Source organism: Glossina fuscipes, unplaced genomic scaffold (genome assembly GCF_014805625.2).
Source record: "Glossina fuscipes isolate IAEA_lab_2018 unplaced genomic scaffold, Yale_Gfus_2 60, whole genome shotgun sequence".
Classification (NCBI taxonomy): domain Eukaryota; kingdom Metazoa; phylum Arthropoda; class Insecta; order Diptera; family Glossinidae; genus Glossina; species Glossina fuscipes.
The window spans coordinates 5,319,071-5,325,795 of NW_023998432.1; positions in this window are offsets into that span (position 1 = coordinate 5,319,071).

Below are 6,725 nucleotides of genomic sequence, written 5' to 3' on the forward strand. Positions count from 1 at the left end.
ATTAGTTCTATCCACGCAAACATTACAACAATAATAAATAAGAATGTACCGACAATACTTCGATGCGTGATCTCCGTTATCAGAAATCGTTATGTCGAATGAGACAAGCAATAAGCGAACGATAAAAAGATCGAAACGCAGAATGTCAATTGAAGCCAAAGTGCGAAGGGATTTTGAAGGTTTTATTTGGTTGGCTCAAGTATTGAAAAATAAAATACTAGAATATACTTTGAATCAGTAATATTATTGTGAACCTTAATTTTACACTGTTTTGACAAAAAGCCTCTCTTTATCGTCTAAATATGTCTAGAAGAGGAAATAAAATTTTGCAAAACATGAAGACAGTGAAAAAGAAAATCAACAGATATTGAGTCTTCGCAGAAAAATGATGCGTATCCTATCTTATGAATCTGAAAATTAGACAAGTATTACGAGATCGTTCCAAATTTCAGATGCAGTGTGTGATACAGTCTGTGGATTTGGACGAAATTGGAAGTGGGCGGATATATTTGTCGATATCTTATCCAGAAAATCTTCAAAGACATCACTGGGGCTACGCGAAATGAAATGTGATGGAAGGTAACGTGAGCAGTGCTTTTTTTTTTAATTGTAACCAAGAACATGATAGAACATATAAAGAGTTGTACTGAAGAAGAAGCACGTCGTGTTTTGAAAAGAGATTGGAAAATTTCAACCACGTAGTTACTTGCGTTTATTGGTATGTTGTACGCTAAGAGAGCGTTGAAGCAAATTCTCTAAATGCTTTTTATTTGTGGTCCAAAGAATGGGAACCAGCTTTTTTTCTAATACAATGCCCAGAGATGAATTCATGCAAATTCTCCGATTCGTCGGATTTGATAAAAAAAAATGGAATAACCTAAACGTTTGCACACCGACAAATTTGTATTGATATCCGAATTATAGAATCAATTTATACAAAATACACAATGTTGCAATAACCCTCACGAGAATATTTCAATAGGCGAGCAACTGTTCGCTATTAAAGCCCGCTGCAAATTCACACAATATATGCCAAATAAAGTGCAGAAATTTGGCATAAAGTTTTAGTTTGCAGTAGATGTTCAATCTAAATACGTTATAAATGGGCTCCCTTACCAAGATAAGGAGGAAACGCGAACTTCAACACCCTTGGGAGAATTTTTAGGTTTGAAGTTAGCCGAACCATATCTTCATCAAGGCAGAAACATAACCATAGATAATTTTTTCGCCAGTATTCCTCTAGCTGCAAAATCAATTGCAAAAATAACCAGTTTAGTTGGAACTATTCGAACCAACAAGAGAAAACTTCGAAAGCCAGCAAAAATCAAGAAAGATAAAATGAAGTTGTATTCTTCAGAACATTATAAATTAGGAAAATACTCACTATATACAAAGGTAAGTCTATTCTAAAGGTGCTGTTACTATGTACAAAGGATTCTTTTAGCGCAGAAACAATGGCATATTACGATGAGATAAAGAGACATAGTAGAAAAAATGACTCGCAAATATACCACCAAACCAACATTTTTCGATGGCTTCTCCAGGCAACATTTTAAATTTATCCGCAATGAATGCATGAATCTTATACACAGACTATACTGGGCCAAAATTATCCAGAGAGAATTTTCTATTTCATTTCGCCAAAGAATTTGCAGAAGGAGAAAGGAAAAAATGCGAGAATCGGCCGTTACATAGTACTTCGGGAGAAGTATAAGACCTGCCAAATTGGCTTTTGTAAAACGAGCAATAACACCTGCAAAAAATTTGCGAAAAGTTTGTTTGCGGAAAGTTTACAAACAAAAGTAAGTATTTGTGCAAAAGATGCGCGAAATGAGTCTAGAATATTGAAATAGTGTATAATAAAATCATTGAATAATAAAAACTTTCCATAAATATATGTCCCATATTTTCATTTTTTACTAATAATATATTATATATATAATTACATTGCTTTCTAACTGTTGCTATATGTATTCGTTAATGCGTCAAACTGACGTGCGTTCGTAGAAATAGGGATATAAGAAACGTTCGTAAACGTAGTTCATTAAGACCCTTCATGTGACCGATTGAGACTATTTTTTATTAGATTCCCTTCAATGGCTCTGCTAGATACTGATATTGGAGATTAAATTAACATTCGCTATTAAAAGCAATGGTTTTTTGTATGGCTTTGAATGTTGTGGGGACATCATCCTCACTTAAAATTGTACGGTTATGAACTTTTGAGCTAAGTCTCTATTCCAATCTTTGTAACGATGGGATTTGTATATAGGTGGTTGGAAATGTGGAGGGGCATCGATGAAACGATTCGGAATTGGGCCTTTACCTAGAATATAAGCATGCTCCACATGATTTCTGACACGAGTTATTGACTGTTACTGATGAAATTATAAGACTAGTTTGTTAATCTCTCGGTGAAGGATATGAAAACTTTTTTAATTGAAAAATCGTATATAATACCTAGGATTTCATCAAAAAACTTGAAAGAAAGTCAAAATGATTTTGCTATGAACTCGTAAATCAGTTTGTATTCGTATTAAATGGCACGTTTTCTGTTCTGTTAAAAACGTGAAAATTCATTTTTTCTTTTTACATATCATTATTATTACAATAAATTTGAAGACACGCACGTTGAATTGTTTAGTAAACCAGTCAAATACAATTTAAAATTTACAACACGTTCCTTATGCACCTAGATAATATATCGATCATAGACCGACAATCGTAATATAAATAATAAAACTGATCAAGTGAATAACAGTTTGGTGCTCATTATGTAGCGCAATATTCTATGTGCACATTTGATTTAAAATCACGTTTTAATTATGGTGAATTATTTGATCTACTCTCAACATATTAATTATTTTCTTACGAGGTATTTTTTGTTTTTTTAAATCTATTTGAATCGTTTGCGTAGAGTGGCTTGTTTACAATACGTTTGGCGACTTCTATGTTATGTTATGATTTGTCGATTCATTGAATCTTACCTTTAACGATATATATTTTTCTTTATGAAACACGCAGCATTCATGTATGCATGTGAAGTTTATATAAGGTTCTTTTGAATTCTCTTCGATTAGTTATTGCTGCTGCGCATGTTCATGTTCTGCACTGACAGGAGGTACTTTTGCATCTCCATATTTTAATGGGTATAACGCAATGGATACATGTTTGATTTTTTAATAAAATTTGCCTTTTGTATTATAAATTTCAATATTTTCATTATTATTAAAAGGAGTCAACTGTAACCATATTATTATTACTATTTATTAATTAAATAGTCCAGATTTAATTCTAAAGAAAAAAATTAGAAATTGTGTAAAAATATGGTGAGATTGTGCTACCGTTCATATTTTGTAGTAGGAATTGCTTAGTTTCGCTGACAATGTATGAGGTGTGGTCCAGTGCTGGCTTCATCAATGCTTCGACTCCATGCATCTGTCATTCATATTGATGCCATTTTTTTTAAAAACACGCCATTTGCAGAAATAATCTCGTGATATCGAAATCATCAGGTCATTCTGGAATATCCTCTATTTTGTTATTTTTATTATTATTATACATTATCGTTTGCGTTTCCTATTCGATCTAGTGATTGATTTGACTTCTGCTTTTTTTGTCATTTTACTGGCCATTGTTCTTAAAAGTTTGGCTTAAAAGTTTCTTTATTTTTTTTGCTTTAGTTAACTCTATACGACTTGCACCATAATTAGCAACAGCCAGCCACCAGCCAAGGTAGCAGATTTCATTCCATAGCCAATTGATGGTTTGGTCTTTTTCAACCTGCCGCCCAGTATGATTCGGTGTATTTTGTGGTTTCATATTAATTGAATGTGATTTTAACATTTTTGTTCCAATTTGAGACGAATTATTGTATTGTTTATAGTGCATACGAGTGACAGCGCTGACAATAAAAACAACAATAACGGCCGAAAGTAGGTATAGCCAGAGAAGACAAAAAAGGTTTAGATTAATATCGCATATTGAGTTTTTTTAAAAGCTACGTTTAAACATTGTTTATAGGTGTAGTCATCCAAATGTGCATTAAATTGAGAATTGTTTCTTTATTTATTTATTTATTTTTTTTTCATTTGTTTAATTGAAAATAGAAAATTTAATCATGAATTTCTTGAATAATTTGTTACGAAAGAGATTTTATTTTGCAGATATACTGCAAATAATTTTATACAAATCGCTGGAGTATGGGTGTATTGCAGTTTCTCATTCCAACGGCATTCATAAGTAACATTGCCACTATGAAAAGACAAATTATTAGTTAGAACATTAGCTCTACTAGACGAACGTGGATTTATCGACTTTTTAGTAAAGTTAATAAACGCAGTTATTGGCTCACCCATTTTGTTAAATGAAGAAAATTTATATGGTCCGTCCTGCAAATATTTCTCTTTTTGTAAAACTAAATCAATATATATCCAATTATGGATTATTTAGACCAAATTAAGGACAATTAAAAAATTATAAATAACATTTATAACCTTATTTCTTTATCAGACTCTATGTGTATCATGGAATTTACTCATTTTAATATCCGAGCATTGCCAATACTGGAACTTTACTTGAACTAGAAAAATTTTTAAACGGTGTAGATATAATAAGCTGGCAAGATCTTGCATATTGAAATCGTATTGACATCGCGTTCAGTAGTTGATTTCAGGATATCCATAGGATTAGTTGGTTCGAATGCAATACTTCTAGCAAAGGAAAAGTTAAGGCAATCACAAAAAATGGGCGTTATAATGAGAATTTGTCCTCAATTGCACGTTGGAGAAGAAGATTTGTTTAAGATGCATTAGTTTGTTGCAATTATGGCCAAGGCGAATTGTTGAAAATGTTTCGATCGATTTTCTCAATATTTGTTGGCTATAAAGGTCGAATTAATTGAGGGTTAATAGAAGAGTAGTGATAATAATGGTATTGTAGATTTCCTTCCATAATTTTCTCTTTAACTTTTCTTCCAACGTATCTTTGAAGGTCTAAGTTATCCATGACTTCATCCATAATTAAAGATGCAGAAGCAGCATTCTTCGCTGGTCGACCAGTTTGTTAATTTTCCAATAAACCGATATGACTTGGTACTCAAACCATTTCAGTTTTATCGCTGCATGTTGAAGCGAAATTCTTTAATTTGTTGGATGTGCTGTCTATGCGCAAGAAACAACTTACACAACGAAATGTCAAAAGGGTAGTTTTTGAAATCTCATCGAGGTTTGAGACCAAAGTGGCAAAAAATTTGTGGACGGTGGCTTTTTAATTTTCTTGGCAATAATAATATTTTTCACATCTTCGCCCATAATAGAGTTGCTTGAATTAAAAAGCTTGGGGACGATTTTAGATTTTAATTCATAAAGTCTATTCTCTAAAGTTGGGAGACCAATTTCAATTGGGGTATTGTTGATGGCCATCGTCCGAAAAGCATAGCAACTTGCTCTAAAACCTTGGCGATTGACCGGTTTAAGGATGTTGATATTAGATTTGCAGCTATTGCCATAAATTATCAAAGCATAGTCAATTTTTTTTAAAACAAGCATTTTGGTGAGATAAGTAATAGTTTTAATGTGTGCATGGCTTTTCCAAGCAACGTATTGTATGAAATTCATCCTTGTTCAAATGGAATTTTTAAACCGAAGACAATGTGTTTTCCATCGATTTTTGTTGAAGAACGTGAGCCCTAGAACATTGACCGTCCGCACATTTTTTACTGATAAGTCATTAATACACATCAGTCGATTTTCTGCATCACATATCTGCTTCCGACAAATGTGCATTTGTGTTGAATTTTGTATTGAAATTTTAGCTTCTAACGAGTTTGCCTATGTAGATATCTCTCGTAGAATACATTCGAGGATGTTGATTGCTTACGTGCTATCTTCGCCTTTTGTTAAAATGTATACATCGTCCGCGTAGGGACAATGTTCCATTCTCGGTTTACAGCAAAAAATTTTACTAATTTCATTGAAAGCGTTCCATGAATACCAACTCTGTCAAACGCTATTTCCAAATCAAATGACAGAATTGTTACATGATTCCGTTCAGAAATTTCTTTGCTTGTAAAATAATCAATATGCAAAAGAGCACTGATGTAGCCTGTCGGTTTGAAACTTACTTGTTATTGTTGTCTGGGACTCATGAAACCAAGGTAGACTAGATGCCGTAATCTTTTTCAATACTTTTCAAAGGCAAGATAAAAGAGATGGAGATGTGTTTATGTTTTGGAGTTTGACTAACTGCCGCTAGTTTCCACATGTAGGGAATGTCAAAGAGGTTAATCTATAAACATATTGGAGAGATGGCATGGTTTTATTGGTAAATTGCGGTCGTTTTCCTGTCAATGTTCGACGTAGCCACGTTGGCCGCTTTCGGTAGCATTTCTCAGTGATGATGGCTGATGTGTTTGAGAAGTTTGTATTACATTACGATGTTTTAATTCTTTCGAATGTAAATTATAAACTTTTAATTCGCACCCGATAATATTTAACTCACATCTAAATGAATACGACGTGAAGTGGATTTTCAACCGTAAGCATTTTGTTTGTTTCGTTTGTGCTCCTGCTCCTTTTTAATAAAGACACAACCCTAAAATGGGGGTTGGCTCTAGGCGCTGCCTTCCCTAGTACTGTCTTAACTTCTTGGTTTTTAATAACGCTAACAATGGGATATAGATGCGCAGGTGAAAGCGCGGACGTTTAACTCGATCTAAACTTCCA